Here is a 22,108-nt window from a genome sequence, read left to right as displayed (position 1 = left end):
CCAATTACAGACTTCAACTGAGTTTTTATATTTTCTAAATACTCAATAAATGTCAAAAGTCAGTGATTCTGATACTGTTCTTTAGGCCCTATACTTACCAGTCAGATAGCTATAGTGTCTCCTATAAGCAAAGTATGGCTCTTAGATATAATAACTTTCGTTAGGGTCATGCAATTTGATTACATATATGTAAGTTTACAACAGAGAAAATTAACTATATACACTTTTAATTTAGTTTGAACAATTACTAAGTTACAAAAAACACCTGAAGCAGGAATGGACGGAACGATGGCCACGCCCATTTTGAGTTTCACCATATTAAAGATCACCAAGTGTTGTAATATTATCTCGCCCGTTCCTGCCTTGTTTCCTTACTTTTTGTAGTCCTATTACTACTTCCTACTATTTTTCTATTTAAAATTATTTTACACTTGTATATAGAGACTTTATACTTTGGAATTAACACTGGCTATAATAACTAAGTAAGTTTTAATATTTTAAATTACTAATTGATTTGTACAAAATATTTGGTACGAAGAGTATAGGTCAAATAAGTCATAATTATAATGCCACAATCTATTTTCTGCTGCTAGGCTGGATCTAATTCAACTATGTGAAAATATTTCTTGTTGAACTATATATATGTATATTCACTATTGTGTTTTTCTGTGCCAGTATGAACTATCTTTCACATCGCTTTGGTTAACAGCTTGCAATGAAATATGTACAGTGACCTGATTTTATGTGTAACATTTTGGTTTCTCTACGTTAGGCGTCACTTGGTGACGTGAACTTTTAATGTAGTGTAACAAGAAATAGAGCAATCCCGTGCACTCAACTATAGAAACTTTTCTCAAACTATTATTCATAGCGTCTATATAAATATTCTTTATTTGTTTGTTTTTTGAATTTCGCGCAAAGTTACACGAGAGCTATCTGTGCTAACCGTCCCTAATTTTGCAGTGTAAGACTAGAGGGAAGGCAGCTAGTCATCATCACCCACCGCCAACTCTTGGTCTACTCTTTTACCTACGAATAGTGGATTGACCGTAAGTTTATAACGTCCCCAAGGTTGAAAGGGCGAGCATGTTTGATGTGACAGACATTCGAGCTCGCGACCCTCAGATTACGTGTCGAGTGCCTTAACCCCCTGGCCATGCCGGGTCATATAAATATTCGAATTCCATTACCGAACGTGCGCGCTCCTTCAGCCATGAGGACATTATAATGTTATGGTGAGTCCCCCTATTCATTGGTAAAAGAAGTCCAAAAGTTGGGGCCCGGCATGGCCAAGCGTGTTAAGGCATGCGACTCGTAATCTGAGGGTCGCGGGTTCGCATCCTGGTCGCGCCAAACATGCTCGCTCTCCCAGCCGTGGGTGCGTTATAATGTGACGGTCAATCCCACTATTCGTTGGTAAAAAGAGTAGCCCAAGAGTTGGCGGTGGGTGGTGATGACTAGCTGCCTTCCCTCTAGTCTTACACTGCTAACTCAAAGACAGCTAGCACAAATAGCCCTCGAGTAGCTTTGCGCGAAAAAAAAAAAAAAAAAAAACATGAGTTGGCGATGAATTATATCGACTAGCTACTTTTCCTCTCGTGTATCATTTCTAAATTAGGGACGTCTAGTGCATGTAACTCTCCTTGAAAAATTTAGAAAACAAGTAAACATTTTATCATTTACATTTTGAGGATCTGAATTTACATTTATCTACCAATAAAAACATTTCAAGGAATCTAGCAAAAACTTCTGTGGATGTGTTTGCTTCTAACGCTGGAAAAGCCAAAAAATAATTTCAACATAAATTATTAGATTAATAATTTATAGAATTTATGCTTACAGATTCTGTTTCATGTTGAAAGGAAGATATTTATATGATGCAACATGTGTTCCAATGTTAAATGTTTTCACGCATGCCTAGTAAACTTTGGGCGAGGATTTACTATACCAATAAGGCTATCAAGTCAAAAAACAACAGCCATGGAATGGACAGCACGGTACATACTTTACCTGGTATAAATGATAAATTTAAAGAGTCCCCAGGTTCGGTCCTACCTGTTGTAACTCATCTGACCAATGATAAAATTAAAGAGTCTTAACCTAGGTTCATGGTAGAATACTAAAATATCGTAGATAAATAAACAAGTACCAGATCTGTTTCCATGATCAAAGGTATTTTCATAATTCATACTTTTAGTTTTAAAATAGTTGCCTTATTGTTACAATTTCTTATAATTTAACTGAAGTACCCTAATTAATCAGTTATAAAATCGACTTAATAAATTAATATATGCTCCTCCTTGACAATACTGCATGGGACACTTGAAAACAATTTTACCAGGTTTGGTTTGTTTTGAATTTCGCGCAAAGCTACTCGAGGGCTATCTGCGCTAGCCGTCTCTGAGTTAGCAGTTTAAGACTAGAGGGAAGGCAGTTAGTCATCACTGCTCACCACTTGGGCTAATCTTTCACCAAAGAATAGTGGAATTGACCATAACATTACAACACTTCCACGGCTGAAAAGGCGAGCATGTTTGGTGGAACGAGGATTCGAACCCGCGACCCTCGGATAACAAGTCGAGTGCCTTAACCATCTGTCCATGCTTGGCCAATTTTACCAACCGTGAGCTTATGTGATACGTTTATGTTCATATAACAATATACCATAACTTAATATACAATTATCCTGATTTTCAAGGTATAAACATAGTAAAATACGGCCATTTGTAAGTGATAAAACTTGTGATGAATTCAGATTGTACTAATACTTCCATTTATTTACTATTTGATATCTAATAACAGTGGGCATTCCTGGTAAAATGTAATACTTTCTTTGTATGGGAGCACAGAAGACATGTCTACTGACACACGTTGTTTGACAGAAATGTATTTTTAAGAATTTTCGTTTGTTATTGTACACTAATTAGCTTTAATTTCTTCTGTTTCTATTACTATACAGTTTTTAACTGAACTTATAACTACCAATAATATTTTAAGCACATAAAATAATAATTAATAACAGCGAAACGCATGGAACTGAAAGAAGTACCAGGACACCGTTTCGACTCTACTTCATCCAGTGACAAGAGCCAAACTTTATTAAAGAAAGATACTTTATCACTTAAAAAGGTTAGTATTACAGAATAATTTGCTTTGTGCTAGTAAAAGAGAAATCTTCTAAAAATGGTTAACAAAACAAACTTGAAGAATTGCGAAATGATAAAAATTATGGCCAAATAAAGAAAAATCAGGTTAGAGTACAATAATCACTTAGAGACTGACCAAAGGCCGGCTTCCTTCTCACTATTCTCAACTGAACCGATGTTCCCAACTTCATAAAGCATAATCAGTATGTAATGGATAACTTTATTTAGCGTCATTAAACACTAGCTGAATATCATTATCATATAGTTTTATCTCAGGCCAGTAATTACTATCTTAAGACCATTATTATAGTTTCATTACAAGTCAGTATCCTGGCTTTATCTCAGGTAAAAATAGGCAGTATCTAGCTTCTTTAACCTAGTTTCGTCTCAAGTATATAAACGCTGTTCTAATGTTATCATTTTGGTTTCATTTCACGCTAGTAGTTACTGCGCTAACGCTACTGTCTTATGTCATATCCATTCATTAGGCTCTACACTAACGCCACTGTCTTATGTCATATCCATTCGTTAGGCTCTACACTAACGCCACTGTCTTATGTCATATCCATTCATTAGGCTCTACACTAACGCCACTGTCTTATGTCATATCCATTCATTAGGCTCTACACTAACGCCACTGTCTTATGTCATATCCATTCATTAGGCTCTTCACTACCGTTACCGTCTTATCGTCATTGCATGTCAATGGACACTACCTTAATGATAATATTTAAGACTAACCTCAAGTCAACAGACATTACCTTAACTCAATATTCTGATCTTGTCACAGGTCGGAAGGCCTAGTTTGCCTCGTCTTACGTCGATAAACAAAATCTTAACGTACTATTTCCACTTTCATTTACCATCTCTTTCTGTAAATGTGTGTGTTTTCGCGTAGCAAAGCCACACCGGTCTATCTGCTGAGCCCACCGAGGGGAATCGAACCGCTGATTTTAGCGTTGTAAATCCGGAGACATACCGCTGTACTAGCAGGGGCCTTTTATACGTACTAGTGTATGTTTACCAAGTACAAATTTTATTTTGTTAAAAGTTAATTAATTAAAAGTAATACCAAAAAGTACTGAATTATATTTGAAACACCTTAAATATTTGATAAAATATGTAAATTGTAATATTAATCAATAATTTTATTTTTGTTTATGTCTAATAATTAACTATACTTGTCTTATATTATTAGTATTATTTTAAAATACTAACACATTACATTAAACCTCTCGATTCCATGAAGGAACATAGGGCTGCAATCGCTTGCGGATTCATTAACAGGCTGGTTTTTTTAATTGAGTAAATTGTTAGCCTACTGCACAACCCCCAACCAGGAGGAGAAACCTGAGCCGTCCCTAATTTTGCAGTGTAAGACTAGAGGGAAGGCAGCTAGTCATCACCAACCACCGCTAACTCTTGGGCTACTCTTTTACCAACGAATAGTGGGATTGACCGTCACATTATAACGCCCCCACGGCTGAAAGGGCGAGCATGTTTAGCGCGACTGGGATGCGAACCCGCGACCCTCGGATTACGAGTCGCACGCCTAACGCGCTCGGCCATGCCGGGCACTTAAAATACTAAAAGAAGCGCAAACTATCCACTAAACGTATTTATCAATATATTATTATCTGCAGAACATGGAGGGTTTACTTTCTTACTTTTTGCAATATTAATTAATATACAAACAACAGCCCGTTTGTATTTTTCTTTAAAAATGCACTTCTTATTTATTTACCTTAAGCGCAAAGTTGATGTGGTTTGTTTGCGCTGTGTTTATTGCAAAGACAAAATTTTAGCGTTGTAATTCCTAAGGCCGCTGAACCACCACGAGGGAGCAAATTGTAATTCATAAAAATGCACCAGTTATTGATTTTATTTTCATTAAATTGTATAATTTTAAGCTACCTAATGTATTGGAACAACAAATGTTTTATATTCGTGTGTAATATTTAGGCGACTCGTTGTCAAAGCCTCATAAATACGAGTATTGACAAGTTGGAAGGATCTTAACAGTTAACGATTGTAATGCGCATGCGTGAATGACTGTCATGATGTATTGCAAAACGCACTTGAGTCCGAAGAAAGAGAAAGGTAGAATCTATACGTACAGAGGTCTCTGGAAAAAATGTTGCATGCAACGATGTTAGGTAACAGTAAGTCCTAAGTTTAATAATCAATGATTGAGCTATATTATATGTTATCGCTTTATATTTAGGTTAACAATATAATGAATACCATTTTACCACTGTATGGCTAATTTAGAGACGTCAACTCATGCGACACACGACCGAAATACAGCACAGTCAGTTATAACTAAGCCGTAGGGAGACGTATTAAAATCTGGGTTAAGATCATGTATTTTGAAATCTGTTTTAAGTTGTTTTCGTTTTCTTACTTAAAAAGAGCTTGAAATACTGGAAGGTTTTCAACACAGTTAAATGTACCTCTATATTTCTCCTAGCATTAATGATTGGCTCATAAATCTGTACATATCTCATTGTTTATGGCACACTAATATTTTGTTTGCTACCTACCAAGAGCCTGTATGAGAACATTAGTTTGGAATTTATTATTATATATTCGTGCATTCATGCTCCAAGTGTACACAATCTCTTCTTATTTATGTAATAAGTAAAACAGAAACTAGTGTCGTTCGATTTCTTGCATGCGGTAGATTTATTTTTGAATGACTTGAAAAACTGTACAAATGTACTCGAGCACAAACGTGACTATTAGAACAGTTTCTTCCTCAGTGGTTATGAACATAATATATGTGCTTAGAATAAGGAATGCTTCTTAACATATTAGTAATTTTAGAAATAAAAGGGCTTGACATTGCACTCACAATTCATAGGTATTAAATACTAATAATATTCGTTATTTTTATAGATAAAATTCGTTATTATAGTGATCAAACCGAAGAGAATTCGATGGTTTTCAAATCAGTTAATTGTTTGCATGATAACAAGTCGAAACAATAAAAATATTAACCGAAGTGTTAGTGCACGCTAAACATATCGACCGTTTCATAATGGAGTTGTTACAGAGATCACCTTTAATTAGCATATTTTTGTCAAATTCTGTACCGATAAAACGTGAAACATAGATGAATGAAATGCTGCAGTGTAAACAGACCGAGTCCGACGAAATTCGTGATACATTTATCTTATCAATTATAATAGTTAGCTCAAGATATTTCTAGGATAAAACTGGATTCATTTGCATTTATTGGATTATTTCTTTGCTTAATCTGTTGACTGCCAAGTATTTCAGCTGCTACAATACAACTCTAAAGTTTCATTTTGTAACTTTTTTCGTGACGCCATTTTGGATCGAAAGTGAAACAATTTGTAAGTAGGTTAAATTCATGTATGGTACTGACATCTAGCATTGAAGTTAGGTATTATCGAGAAGGAATTAACTCGTCCAGGTTAATTTCCTCACAAGTATAAAAAGTTGTGGGGAGTGAAATGTTGAATAACAGGTATCTGTGAATCAAAGATTTCACTTAAGACGTTTATACATCTCTTAATTACAGATTTAGAAGGGAAAGTTTCAGCGAAAAATAAAAAATAAACCTCCTGGCTCTCCCTTTTCCAATTCAAAACTTCGATAGAAACAGAAAGACATTAAAAAGAAATAAAGAGAAAAACAGGAAAGCTTTTGTTTGTTTTGGAATTTCGCACAAAGCTACTCGAGGGCTATCTGTGCTAGCCGTCCCTAATTTAGCAGTGTAAGACTAGAGGGAAGGCAGCTAGTCATCACCACCCACCGCCAACTCTTGGGCTACTCTTTTACCAACGAAAAGAGGGATTGACCGTAACATTATAACGCCCCCACGGCTGGGAGGGCGAGCATGTTTAGCGCGACGCGGGCGCGAACCTGCGACCCTCGGATTACGAGTCGCGCGCCTTACGCGCTTGGCCATGCCGGGCCAACAGGAAAGCAAACTATAGAAATATTACCTTTCTTTTTTACTGAGGTCAGCTGTGTTTATATTTCTTTACGTAAAGATGGATTTGAACCGTCTGTAATGTATAAAATGTTGAAAATAGCCGTAAAGGACCTTTTCTTCCAAAACATTAAGATTGATTTAAAACCCACCACAAGGTTTTGAAGAAGTCCTTCACACTGATATTACTGTCAAACACTCTATCCCTTCCTATAGCTTTTCATTGAAGAGAGTTTCGTATAATCTTATTCATTTCAAGATTTTGATTGTAAGAGTTAGCTCCCTACATGGAGGAAAAGATGTCCACCATGGAATGCACTGGTCATTTGGTTTCTTATTGCTAGTTTGCCAGTGGTAGTGACCAGCAAAATTTAAAGGGAAGTGTCAGAAACTGGGCTTGAACAGATTTAAATGTCAAAAAGCCTTCGGTATATCAAAGTGGAGGATGACAAGACTCCTCTTAAAGTGTGTGATATTTACTTGGACTCCATTTTACAAAATCTCATGCGGCTCCCAATCATTCCCTCATTTCTTTGTGATGAACCACCCTCGTCAAATTTAAATAAGATATGTAAAATATTCTTGAATAAAGACTGGGATGCCAGTTGTGCGGAGGGCTTCCTCCTTAAAAAAAATGATAACAATAACCTGGCAATAAAGTACCACTTTAAGGCTTTTACTGGATGTGCTGTAAAACTACAGCAAACGCTTAATAAACTCATTACGTAAAAAAAGAATAATTCTTACCTAACTAAAATCGAGAGCTAGTTTAACTCACACTCGCTTACAATTTAAAATGTAATACTGTGTGTGGGAGAAGAGGAACCACTCTTTCTGAACATCCCTCAATTCAGTGCGAGGCAAATACATTAGACTTTTCATTTTAGAAAAGGACATTGTTTGTAATTAAGCACAAAGCTACACAATGGGCTCTCTATGCTCAGCCCACCACGAGTATCGAAACCCGGTTTATAGCGTTGTAAGTCCGAAGACATGTCGCTGTGATACTGGGGGAAACTAGAAAAATTCAAGGCTTGTTGTTGATTTATTAAGTTATTTATAAGCATTTAAAATACGTGATTAATATAATGATGTTTAATATGGTTGCTTTGTCATGTTAATTAACGGAAAGTCACTGTTTTAATTTTGACTTTGACTTTTCGCGTTCAATACCTTGAAGTGTCCGTAAACATCATTAATCATGCACTGAATTCTGTTATATTTGTCTAGATTCCCGTTTGTACGTGGGTGTTCCATCTCATATTTACACTAGTTACTAATACTAACATTTATTTAAAATAAATTTTGGCAGTGTGTTCAACTCGGCAGGGAGCCACGAAACGTCGCGTCGAGACCAAGAAAAATATAAATTCATAAAACACTCACACTTAAATTGTTTATATTAATAATATTTTCTTTATAAAACATAAATACTTATTAATGCAAAAATTTCCATTTAAAACTTGATAAACCTCAAGTCACGTCTTCGATAGCTTCACTAACAAGTCAATAAAGGTCGTTTCAAACTTACTGGTTGAGGTGAATTTCTTTGCTTTGTTTGTTTGGGAATTTCGCACAAAGCTACACGAGGGCTATCTGTGCTAGCCGTCCCTAATTTAGCAGTGTAAGACTAGAGGGAAGGCAGTTAGTCATCACCACCCACCGCCAACTCTTGGGCTACTCTTTTTACCAACGAATAGTGGGATTGACCGTCACATTATACACCCCCACGGCTGGGAGGGCGAGCATGTTTAGCGCGACGCGGGCGCGAACCCGCGACCCTCGGATGACGAGTCGCACGCCTTACGCGCTAGGCCATGCCGGGCCCAGAATTTCTTTCCTTTACTATGTTTTATAACCAATTAATTTTTGCTGATCTTTAAGGTATTGCAGACATCGTTTCCAAAAAATGTGGCACTTGATATTTGCACACTAATGTATTTGCTCAAGATGAGCTCTTTACATAGGGTAGCTTTGAACCTTTTTGGCATTATCAATGTTGTCTTCTGAATGACGTTTACTTAGAATACTTCAGTATTTTAAAGCCTTACAAGCACAAGATACTTGTATATATTAGTGCTCTTTACAAAACGTTTCCCACGTAATTAACTGAAATCCCATGATATTTGAATATTCTATTATGCAATTAAACATCACAGCAACCGCATGAAATATTTTGAGAACTATGACCACCAGTGGGCGCCACCATTTCTCAAGCTGTGTACAGTTTAAACATCGCGCCACTGATTAGAAAAAATAAAACTTAAAGCTGTATGATACATAAGTTAGTTTAGAGAATAAATAACAAGCGGTTTGTTAATGCTTTCAAACATTATAAGTAATGTATTAAACTATATATTACATTAATGAATGGTGATTTGAAAATGTAAAATGTGAACAGTTTATGTCACCGTACTTTTAGATCGATATTTCTAGAAGATTATTTCAGTTGGTGATCTTTTTACCATAACTGATATTCCAGTCGATGCTGATAGTTTACTATGTACGACGGAGATATAACTTAACAATTATGATTTGTGTTCCAACTGTAACTTTGTATTTAAAAGTTTCAACCGTTACTACAACACCCGATTTCTACCTTTTCTCAAAGATAGGACATTTTAGACGATTTCCTGGATGTATCAGTGAAAAAATATTTACCAGTGTTTTCAATAAATAGCTGAAGGAACTTTCTTCACATCCTGTTCTGATGAAAGGGAGCTGCTAAGAAGTCAATGGTTTTAAGTAACTACAAGTCAGCGCTTATAACACATACACGGAGGCCTGGTTAAGTTGCTCGACTCGTAAGGTCTGAGGGTCGCGAGTTCGAATCCCCGTCACACCAAAATATGCTCGTCCATTCAGCCGTGGGGTCTTTATAATGTTACGGTTAATCCCACCATTCATTGCTTGGAGAGTATCCCAAAAATTAGCAGTGGGTGATGATGACTAGCTGCCTTCCGTCTAGTCTTACATTGCAAAATTAGGGACGGCTAGCGCAGATAGCCCTCGTGTAGCTTTCCGCGAAAGAAACAAAAAAGAAATACATACACGGTTCGAAGCAAACACACATTTTTAAACGTTTTCGATGAAACAGTTGATAGAAGTGTTATTTAAATTCAACGTTTGTCTTGTCCACTATATTTCTTTCCGAAACTATTTCGTTTTTCGCTTGAAAATACAAAACTGCACAACTGGTTACATGCGCTATACTCATTTTGCCACTTCAGGTATCGAACTTTGATTTTTAGAGTTATACACCCTCAAGCTTACCGTTAAGCTACCAGGGGGTAAGTAGACATTCAAAATCATTCAAAGATACTTTAAATATCCAGACTGGAGGACAATCAAGTGTTGTTGGTTTTTTAACCAACATTTTCTAATTATCCAAAATTAAAATCAATCTGTTGGACATTATTCATTATGATATTAATGAAATCTAGGTCCTAGTTGACTTCATGAAACAACGGTGCAACTCAAGAGTTAAATTTTACTTGTGTTGTTTTATTTGCATCTTAACAATTCACCTTCTAATAATGATGATTTGGAGATTTAAGATTGCTTATAGGAATATATGAAAAAACAAGAAAGAATTTGTCAGCTCCCAAATTCAAATATTCGAACATTTTATCAATTCAATAAACTGAAATCCCTTTATTTCGATTGTTTCAGAATTTCGCGCAAAGCTACACAAAGGATATCTATGTATAGCCTTCCCTAGTTTTGACAGTAAATAGGCTGAATAGAAGACAGCTAATCAACAGCACCCGTCGCTAGCTCTAGGGCTACTCTACACGTGGACTCAATGTCTGGTCTTGCTAATTAATGGACCACTCCAGACCCGCTACTGGAGTAAAGATTTTGGGGTTTTGGTTAACTAGGACATAATGTATATTACTATATTCAAAGAAAGGGCCAACAATATTCTTAAAGGTCAGAAACATAAATAATAAAAAGGAGAACCCCAGGGGGAATTGTTGGCGTATAAACAATATTACGAGGACAAAAAAAGAAAGGCTTAAAGTAAGAAACACTAAATTTCATGAAGTGCACTTTAGTTTGGATGTAACTAATGCGCTGTATTTAAGGGCGCTGTTGGAGGCAAATATTATATTCATATTAATGTGATTTATTTAAACCTCATGACAATATTCTTTTCACAAAAGGGATGTGTGTGTTTACAAATTACCACTATCGAGGCTGTTCAACATTCTCATACAGAAACACCTCACTGTTATATATGACTTTGTTAAAGATTTAGCTGTATTAAATCGTTCCTACGTTGTAATTGTAGACGTCGCGACTTCTTCCAAGTTCTCTTCTTTTCAAAACACATGTCGCAAGACTGACTCACTATTCCAAGTTAATGTTTTTAGTCTACTATCAGAGAAGAATGGTGGAAACAAGCAGTTCATACTGGAAAGGAATACTTTAACTTGTAATGGGCAGCAGTGTCTCAAATCATAAAAACGGAGCACTGACAGAAAAGCTAAAGAGCAAATTACGTCTTTCTGGTTATATTCAGAATTGTATAACTTACGAATTATCAGACAAAAATAACAAGGCATTGTCAGTTTGTTTTATTTCAAATGGATTTGTAAAACAAAACATTCCAACAGTGATTTAATCAGGTATATATATATATAGGGAGATGAGAAAACGTAGATATAGGGCTAAATTCTGTCATTTCTGTGTATCACGTGTTATATCTATAACTAAAAATGTTATTGGACCTTTTCTGAGTAAACCCACGCCGGTTACGTCATTTGTTCCGGAAGTAATATTAATTCTGGCCACGAGTTTCTCTTGAAAACCTGAAGATAATTAGTGACAAAAATAAAGAGACAGAATGATGTCACTGTTTATACATATAAACTTGTACAGTCTGAAAACAAAGATATATTTCCAAGGTTGAGTCGATCCTGGAAAGGCTCGTATGCAGTCTTTAAGAAGATAAATGGCGAAACATACTGTCTATCAACAAAGAGAAAAGACTAACTGATTGTGTGTGTGGTTTATTGCTATTTAGACTGTCTTCTCACTGTCTTTTTCATCACAGTTCACGTCTGGTTTGGCTACTTCTACAGAGATATTGTACATAATGCAACTGAAAAGGAACAAATTTGAATCTTGACGCGTTAATCATGAACCAGAAATAAATTATCTAACAATATTGGTCTCCTGAGTGGGCAACGGTAAGTTTTCTGATTTATAACGCTAAAATCAGGGATTCGATTTCCCTTGTGGGCACAGCAGATAGCCCGATGTGATTTTGTGATAAGAAAACACACGCACGCACATATGCTTTACCAACATTAACTATAAAACACAAGAACAAAAAACAAAAGGATTTCAGTGTTGAAGAAATTCCAGGGATTATGTTGCAAACAAGAGACCGAAACTGTGATATTTCCAAAGATGGCGATAGTTTATCGCGGAATACTTCTTGATCCTATACGTTTTAAAACAATAAATAAAGTTTGCCCCTAGTGGTTCAAATGTAAGTCTGAAGACTATCTTATAACAGCATATAGAGCTCATCGTGTTGTTTTGTGTCTAGTAAATTTGAAGCTTGAACAATAACAGCAATTTTAAACATTGTAGAGGATCTTCGTACATTAGAGATCAATAGTATTTCATGATGTTATTTTGTAAATTGTTGTTTCCTGCGACTGTCATTTATTATTATCATTATTTGGTTTGTAGAATAAACATTACCCGAAAAATTACGTATCTTTCTGTTATTACAAGCCTGGACAATTGGAGTGATGATTTAGTGTCATTATCTGACGTGGTTTCTAGATAACTGAAATTTTTTTTAACTTTCGCTTTTGAGGTAAGAACATGATGAAGATAGTTCTCAAAGAACAGTATTATAGATGCTGAAAACTGTACGTGCAAGCTTATAAACTTGATTGGTGTTTTCTATATATTTGTAAAATTGCCTAAAATAGGAGAAGTCTTAAAATTGATTATCTATGTTGATTAATGCCCAAAAGAAGTGAAACTTTAGAAAATAAATATATTGGAATTGAACTGTTTTATTTGATTTTGAAATTCGCGCAAAGTTACACGAGGACTATCTGCGTTAGCCGTTCTTAATTTAGTAGTGTAAGACTAGGAAGAAGGCAGTTAGTCATCACCACCCACCGCCAACTCTTGGATTACTCTTTTACCATCGAACAGTGGTATTGACCGAAGCATTATTACTTCCACACGGCTGAAACGGTGGCATGTTTGGTGTGATGAGGATTCGAACTCGCGACCCTCAAATTACGAGTAGAGTCCCATAATCACCTGGCCATGCCAGGTCCCTTTCGTAACAAAAAAAAAAATTATTATTTTCGAAATCTGCATAGTTGTATTATGGAAAAGTTGTTATTAACACCAAAACAACTTTCCAGCAGGCCTGTGTTATTTAATGTTTTGATACAGAGTTTTAACGCAAATGTACTATAACTGTGGACTTTTTTAAATTGTACTGACTTGCAGCTAGAGCGTCTACTACTGGGACAGCGCTTTTTTATGTTTTATAACCAGGAACCGTCGTTTCATTGATTTTTTCGGATAATTATTACATTAAGCATAGTATTCGTCAATTTTTATTTCAAAACGTTAAAATTCTTTTTAGTGTATGATCAAGTTCGACGTATAGCCTTTGAAATTCTTCATTACAAAAAAGACATTTCAGATTTAAAAAAAAATCTGCCTATTGGATTGTTTGTTCTTTTAATTTCACACAAAGCTACACGAAGGCTATCTACGCTAGCCGTCCCTAATTTAGCAGTGTAAGACTAGAGGGAAGACAGCTAGTTCATCACCACCCACAACCAACTCTTGGGCTACTCTTTTATCAATGCATAGTAGGATTGACCGTCACTATATAACGCCCCCACGGTCGAAAGAACGAGTATGTTTGGTATGATGAAAATTCAAACCCGCGACCTTAAGATTGCGAGTCGAGTGCCTTAACCTCCTGACCATGCTGGGCCGCCTGTTGGAAAAAAGTAAAAGCTTTCCAAGACCATACTCCAGTGTATTTCACATTTTGGATGTACTTTTATTTTTCTTTCAACTAAACGTATTATTCCTATAGCTCATTACTAGTCCGAATAAAAGCAAATTATGCAATTTAATTTATCCGAAAAGTAGCCATTTAGAGGTAAGATCTGTTTTGTATGTGTGTGTTTTCTCACAGTAAAGCCACAACTGTCTATCTACTGAGTCCACCGAGAGGAATCGCACCCCTGATTTTACCATTGCAAATCCTTAGAGTTACCGCTGCAGCCATCTGTTTTAACTACTGACAGTATCATACAATAGTGTTTTGTCTCTCAGTCAGTCAGTAGACACTAAAATGCCGTCACATATGGAACGTTTAACGTTGCCATTTGAACTGTTGTGACGTCAGTAAAACGTGCGTATGTCATGAATCAGGAAAAAAATTATGCACTCTTTAGGCTGCAACACAGCATGAAATATGAACTTTTAAAGCAAAAAATAAAAATATTTATTACTTTTAATTTTCGTTTGATTTACTCTGAAACAAAACACTTTCGGGAACCCTGCGGAAGTACATCTGGTATTAGAATTAATTCTGTACAAATACATATCGGACTCGGAGTTGAAAATATTTAGCTGGTGACCTAAAGTTTCTAGAAATTTCACTTTGTTTTATATATTTCGTCTATGAACTACATCTGTTAAAAGTATTTGTTCGTAATTGCAGGGCAAGCAGTCTTTATAGATGATGTAAGAGACTGTGTTTGAAATAATTATATAAGTGTAACTGAGTCATCATGAGATACGTCACTGGCAGTGACCTACATATGGATAAATGACCAAGTGAGTACATCATACGTTCCTGTTTCACTTTTCTACATACTTGAAGAAGAGTCCACCTTTTGTTCATTAGGTAAATGAAACATTGGAAGAAAAATTACTAATATAATCTCGATAAAACTTGCTCGAATGAAACAACTTTCTGGACAGAACAGGTCATCATGTCGTCACATACTTGTTGATTCGGAGGGTCAGATCAAAAATCAGGTCATTGTCTCGCGTTGCAAGTGCATGCTATTGTTTGATTGGTTCCTATGTGTCTGATGTCACTGAGGCTCCTGATCATGTTTCTCCCAAAGCTGACAGGACGTTAGTTTTCAGTAGAAAAGACGAGGAAAGACTAAAAAAAACTTGTTTTGTTTCTTCTGATCAAACCTGTTCCACGAGGGCGGCGAACTCGGTCGGTATTCTTTAGAAGGCTTATCTGAACTTGGAAAACTTCACTGGAGAGGAGATCATAACATATTAATTCAGAAGAACATTTCTAGGTCTGCTTTGCTGTTTCATTTAGCGAATAAAATGTCTGGAGACGAGAAACGCTTCGAAAGCATCATTTCTACGTGTTTTTACCACTACGATGATTCTCATCATAACAACCTTGTGAAGGACTAAACTCAAAAGGCAGTTCAAAGTGCCAGCGTTATAAATAAAATAACACAGATATAAGTATTCAGGTATGAGCTAGAGTAGATACGAAAATTTTATATCATAAAGTTTGATGGTTATTTGGTTTGTTTTGTAGTTAAGCACAAAGCTACACAATGGGCTATCTGTGCTCTGTCCACCTCTGGTATCGAAACCCGGTTTCTAGCGTTGTAAGTACGAAGACATAGCGCTTTACCACTGGGCTATTTGGTCATAATTTCTTTATGCTTTACTTGGAACTGACGTTTATTGTTTGTTTTTTTTTCAATTTCACGCAAAGCTACTCGAGGGCTATCTGCGTTAGCCGTCCCTAATTTAACAGTGTAAGGCTAGAGGGAAGGCAGCTAGTCATCCCTACCCACCACCAACTCTTGGGCTATTCTTTTGCCAACAAATTGTGGGATTGACCGTCACATTATAACGCCTCACGCCTGAAAGGGCAACATGTTTGGTGCGACGGGGATTCGAACCCGAGACCCTCAGATTACGAGTTGAGCGCCTTAACCCACCTGGCTATGCCGGGCCCTACTGACGTTTATAAAATTTAGACATAAGCATTTTATTAACACGTTCATAATTTATCTATTCTACATACTATGCTTTCTTAAAAATAATAAAATTATAAAATATTATTAATGTAAAAGATATAAAAGGTATCACGTGTATATTCCACTGCACTTCATTTGTAGATCACATAAATCATTCATTAGGGGTAATAAAATATTTAACATTTCGTATATTTGAAAGTTAGTTACAGAGTTTGATACTTTCAACAAGCTACTTTTTGATATTTGGTCACAGAACTTTTACTGTTTCTTTTTCATTTTTCTAAATTTATTTAATTTTGTAGTTTATTATTGTTTGTTTGTTTTGTTTTTTAAGTTTTGCACAAAGCTACACGAGGGCCATCTGCAAAATGGGACATGCTATTTAAGAGATCATTAAAATAAAAAATAAATGTGATTTAAGACAATATCAATGAAACAACTGGAAATATGCAGAAAGATTACAACTGTAAGTTGGAAAGAGTATAGAAAGGCTTTAATGACAAAAGTGCAGATGAGGTAAAAACTGGAGTAAATAAAGATATTTAGAAAGAGCTTTACTGAAGTATCAAAAAACACCAGTGACACAATAAAGCAACTGGAGAGCAAATTATTAAATGACAAATTAAACCAACCACGCAGCTATTTTTGCATTGACTCAAAATCTCCAACCTTTATTTCGTCTATACATTTGTTTGTTTTTTGAATTTCACGCACAGCTATACGAGGGCTATTTGCGCTAGCCATACCTAAAATAGCAGTGTAAGATTAGTGGGCGGGCTGCTTGTCATCACCACTCACCGCGAACTCTTGGGCTATTCTTTCACCAACGAATAGTGGAATTAGCCGTAACACTATAACACTTCCACGTCTGAAAAGGGCGAGCATGTTTGATGTGACAGGGATTCAAACCCGTGACCCTCAAATTACGAGTCGAGTGCCTTAACAATCTGGCCATGCCGGGCTGTAGCGTGTGAAATCTAGGCATTTTAAGGCTTAGTACTATTGAAATTTGGCCTTCACCTTGGCGAAAAATTTTACGCACGTACATATGACACATATGTATTTGATAAATAAGGGAAATGTATCCAAACATTTAGATTCGATTAATAAGGTAAAACAATAGCACATCTCAATGATCTTGCGAGTTTATTTCCCATTCAGTACATTGAGTTAAATGTAAGAGCAAGCTACGTAAGGGTTCATAAGAAAATAAGCTATCAGTTTACATATCTTTGTTTAGCGCATTTTAACCAGATCTGTATGATTGTGTAAATTGGAATAAACACGTGCCAGAAAAATTTGAAACTTAAAGGTACTCATTGTGAGTTGTAAGAAAAATGTGAAAATGTTAGGATTAAAACTTATGAGGTTAACAATGTTACCATTCAATTTTACTTGTAGTGCCTGCAATACCTAACTTTCGATCAGGGTACGCCCCCAAGTAGCACAGCGGTATGTTTTCAACTTACAACACTAGAAACCAGGTTTCGATACTCGTGGTAGGCAGAACACAGTTCGCCTGTGCTTCGTGCCTAACTACGAACAAATAAAAAAAGAGATAGGTTTGCATATACATATATCTATAAGAAAAGCATGTTGTGAACTAAACATCGCTGTAGTTACAGATCTTATTGACTTACACTGGTAAATTTGTTCTGATTAACTTGTACTTGCGTATCGGCCCCGTGTGGTCAGGTGGTTAAGTAACTCGACTCGTAATTTGCGGATTCAAATCCCGCCGCACCAACCATACTCGCCCTTTGAGCCGTGGGGGCGTTATAAAGTCACGGTCAATCCCACTGTTTGTTGGTAAAAGAATAGCCCAAGAAATGGCGGTGGGTGGTGATGACTAGCTGCCTTCCTTCTTCTCTTACACTGCTATATTAGGGACAGCTAGCACAGATAGCCCTCGTGTAGCTTAACGCGAAATTAAAAGCAAACAAACATACTCTACTAAATTACGGAGGACGAGTTCAGATAGCCCTCGTGCAGTTTAGCATGAGATTCAAACCAAACTTATGTGTCGTTATATCTGTTTACTTATAGATTAGAAGAACTAATTAATAAACGTAATAATTTCATCATAAAATTATTATAGACTTTAATATAACATTCGTGCAACACGTGCAATTCGTGCAACCTTGCAACACGTTCATAATAACACTCCAAAGAATGAACCCTTTTAAAAGGACCCCTTTTAATTTTTATTTTTCACGGATCCTCAAACGTATCGATGTTTTAAGTTTTGAAAAAAATCAGTGTACATGAAAACCTGCGTTCCAAAATTAAATATTGTAATTCATATAAATTTAATTTTATAAAAAAGATATTCTTTAAATTATAGATTTTAAAATATTTTTATGACATCTCAGACATGACTCGTGGACCCCAGTTTGAAAAATGCTGACTTAAATCAGTTGTTAATATCAACTTTAAAATGGGTATTCATATGACATCAAGGATTTGAGTGTTTTTAATATTTTAGCTGTGACATAGCGACACATAAAATGGCTCTGTTTTATGGAGTTTTTGTGTTTTCTTTCAAGTGCAAATATTTAGTTCATAGTTCCGTCGTCTTTTAACCTATTTGAGACCTAATTGCAGTTTTGGACTTAGGAAATCAAACCTTTTTGACTGATGGTTTTGACCACGCCCAAGATCTGGAACATTAATATACTGTAATCTTGCCTAAAAGAATTTCAATTTGAGGGTAAGCTGTTAGAGGTTCAGATGAGTAATAAATTTGAATCAGGTGTACGCGCGCTTCACGTTTAGTATTGCTGACGCACAAAAATATAGTTAATAAAAATAGAGTTTGTTTTGAATTTCGCGCAAAGCTACTCTAGGGTTTATCTGCGCTAGTCGTCACTAATTTAGCAGTGTAAGACTTGAGGGAAGGCAGCTAGTCATCACTACTCTTGGGCTACTCTTTTTACCAACGAATAGTGGGATTGACCGTCACATTATAACGCCCCCACGGCTGAAAGGGCAAACATGTTAGGTGCGACCAGGATTCGAACCCGCGCCCCTCGAATTACGATTCGAACGCCTTAATACGCTTGGCCATGCCGGGCCCATATAAAAATAGAGAAATGACTCATAGATTAATTAACACTAATTTCGCATACAAAAGAAAATCGATGTTATTACTCATTAGAATATTTACCAGCCTTACTAAAATTGAATGTTTTTAGGCAGGATTATAGTTAATTAAACTATGAGGCCTTTTTTTCTTTTTTTGTTAGATATATTTTTGTGCGCCAGTCATACCAAACTTGGGGCGCGACCATACCCGATTGGATTTTATTTCTCTAAGGATCTTTAACAGCCTACCTCCAAATTGAAATTCTTTTAAACAGAATTAGAGCAAATTAATCTATGATATCTTGGATGTGCTAAGATATATCAGTCGAAAATTCTTATTACATTTTAAATCGGTCAAGAAATAACGGAGGGATGTACTAAAAGTTTGTACGTGAAAAACAAACCCTGAGTCATTTAATGAGCCGCTATGCCGCGGCTAAAAATAACCAAAACCATTTGATGAAATCACTTGTTTTTTAATGTGCAATATATAGATGATCTCATTAGTAATTCGCAAGATAAATTTCAGTACTGATCACCAATGAATGTGTTTTTGTTTGCATTTTTGTACATGTCGTACTTGTTTATTAGGGAATCAGTAACCAACAAAGTGATGAATGCATAGGCGATTTGATATATAAACAGTTTAGAAAAATGTATTTTTAAACATTATGTGGTCTATACATAATCTGTTATTAGCTCTAAGAATTAACAGTGTTTGTTTATCGAGTTCTGGGTTATGAGTGATCAGCAAAATGGTGTAATCTATAAATGCTGTCAAGGATACTTATTTGGTTAGATTTCTTACAACTGGTTGTATCTCCCTGGTGGGCTTTGCTTATTGCGCAGTTGGCAATGTCACTTATTCAGGGAGACTCTTCATCTAAAAAAATGACTAAACTGAGACTGTTCATGTCTAGCATTAACAAACTTGGCATACAACTGTTTCGTATCGTAAGTTGCTATACACAATTACAGATTAGAACATATGCAGGGGTGCTGCCATCTGGTTTGTTTTGCTTTAGGGTGGCATGTCAAGATATCAATTTATTAGATTGTTTAATGTTACTTTGTGCACTAACAGCTAAAGGTACATTATCCTGAAAAATGTAAAATCAATAGTAGTTTTGTTTTAAATGCATTCTATGCCATATAAGGACTTTTATAGAATGTGGCTTGCTAGAAACATTGAAATATTGCTTACTTAAAACACATTCTGATAATACTTATCAAGCAGGTACAGATCCCAGAACATATTTATTCATAGAATAGCAAAATACTGTTTCAACTTCTTTTATTTATTTACTAACTGAAGCATCCTTCATAGGATCGGAATTTATATAAATTCATGATTAATGAAAAATTGTCTTACGACATGAAAGTTGTTTCATAGTTGTTGCATAGTACAGCGGTATGTCTCCGGATTTACAACGCTAAAATCAGCGGTTCGATTCCCCTCAGTGGGCTTAGCAGATAGCCTGATGTGGCTTTGCTCTAAGAAAACACAAACACTTATATGCAACTGAAAAGAAATAACTCCTAAAGACTGTAAAACTGCAAATTTGTATGTATCTTCGCATGAATCCAACATACTTTCATACCAAAATGGGTGAAAATCTATCGACAGAGTGCGAAAGAGCGGCAAAACACGCAAACAAATCCGTAAAAATGGCAAAATGTAAAACTGAATATGTTTATGTATATCCGCATGGACCTAATGAACCTCCATACTAATCAGTGTGAGAATACATTCACACCCTGCGAAGTTGTTACATGGACAGACAACATACAGTACTACTATATTTATATAGATTATACTAAGTAGTAGGCCCTGCATGTCCAGGTGGTTTAGGCATTTGACTTGCAATTTAAGGATCGCTGGTTCGAATCTCCGTCACATCAAGCATGCTCACCCTTTCAGCCGTGGGGGCGTTATAAGATGACGGTCAATCCCACTATGTATTGGTAAAAGAGTAGACCAAGAGTTGGCGGTGGGTGGTGATGACTAGCTGCCTTCCCTCTAATCTTACACTGCTAAATTAGTGACGGCTAGTGCAGATAGCCCTCGTGTAGCTTTGCGCGAAATTCAAACAAACAATCCTCGTAACAATAGCAAATTTCGTCCTTTGTATTTGCATAAGCTGCTTTTACTTGTATACTGTTGCAACTTGTAGGCCTAAGGATATACCATGCCAGTTGTACTCCAGGTAATGTAAAAAAAAAAAAAAAAAGATACTTGTACAATTTCATGACAAGACTATTGAACAACAGATCATATATCATAACTAACAAAGTTCCATATGCTTCATCAAGTCTTAAAAGAATGAATGAAAGTAAAGCTAACTCATATTCATTCACTAGCTAAAGTAAAACTAATTCTCGTATTTATAATTCTGTTCCGACTCTTGATTTGTGCCTTTGTCTCTTCTCATTACTTTATTTTAAAATGTTTTCTTGTTTAAATATATTATCCAAAACCTATTAATGCAATTTTTACAGTTATATCATTCTCATATGTTTATTTCTCCAATTTTATTTCATTTGAGAATAACTTAATTAGTCTTTAGTTGAACTGTTTTCAGCATGATGTTTTCAGTTGTCTCAGACTAGTACAGTTAATCTGTTTTAACTTTCATCTCTTTCCAGATTAATATATAAGTATATCTGTTTGTTTGTTTTTTGAATTTCGCACAAAGCTACTCGAGGGTTATCTGTACTAGCCGTCCCTAATTGAGCAGTGTAAGACTAGAGGGAAGGCAACTAGTCATCACCACCCACCGCCAACTCTTGGGCTATTCTTTTACCAACGAATAGTGGGATTGATCGTCACATTATAACGTCCCCACGGCTGAAAGGGCGAGCATGTTTGGCGCGACGAGGAT

At 35.9% G+C, this 22,108-nt stretch overlaps 1 protein-coding gene across 3 annotated transcripts in view; it reads left to right on the top strand.

The window, feature by feature from the left end:
* The first annotated feature begins 5,196 nt into the window (after window positions 1-5,196).
* LOC143223427 (uncharacterized) overlaps window positions 5,197-22,108 on the top strand; it is a 146,540-nt gene continuing 129,628 nt past the window's right edge. For 2 of the 3 annotated variants that reach the window (XM_076451406.1, XM_076451393.1), the window contains exon 1: window positions 5,197-5,302. The gene's annotated coding sequence lies outside the window, so the exon portion shown is untranslated. The remainder of the gene's footprint in view (window positions 5,303-22,108) is intronic. The other variant, XM_076451394.1, reaches the window with a different exon arrangement.

Source organism: Tachypleus tridentatus, chromosome 8, assembly GCF_004210375.1.
Source record: "Tachypleus tridentatus isolate NWPU-2018 chromosome 8, ASM421037v1, whole genome shotgun sequence".
NCBI classification, from domain to species: Eukaryota; Metazoa; Arthropoda; class Merostomata; order Xiphosura; family Limulidae; genus Tachypleus; species Tachypleus tridentatus.
This window is presented reverse-complemented; position numbering and strand designations above follow the sequence as displayed.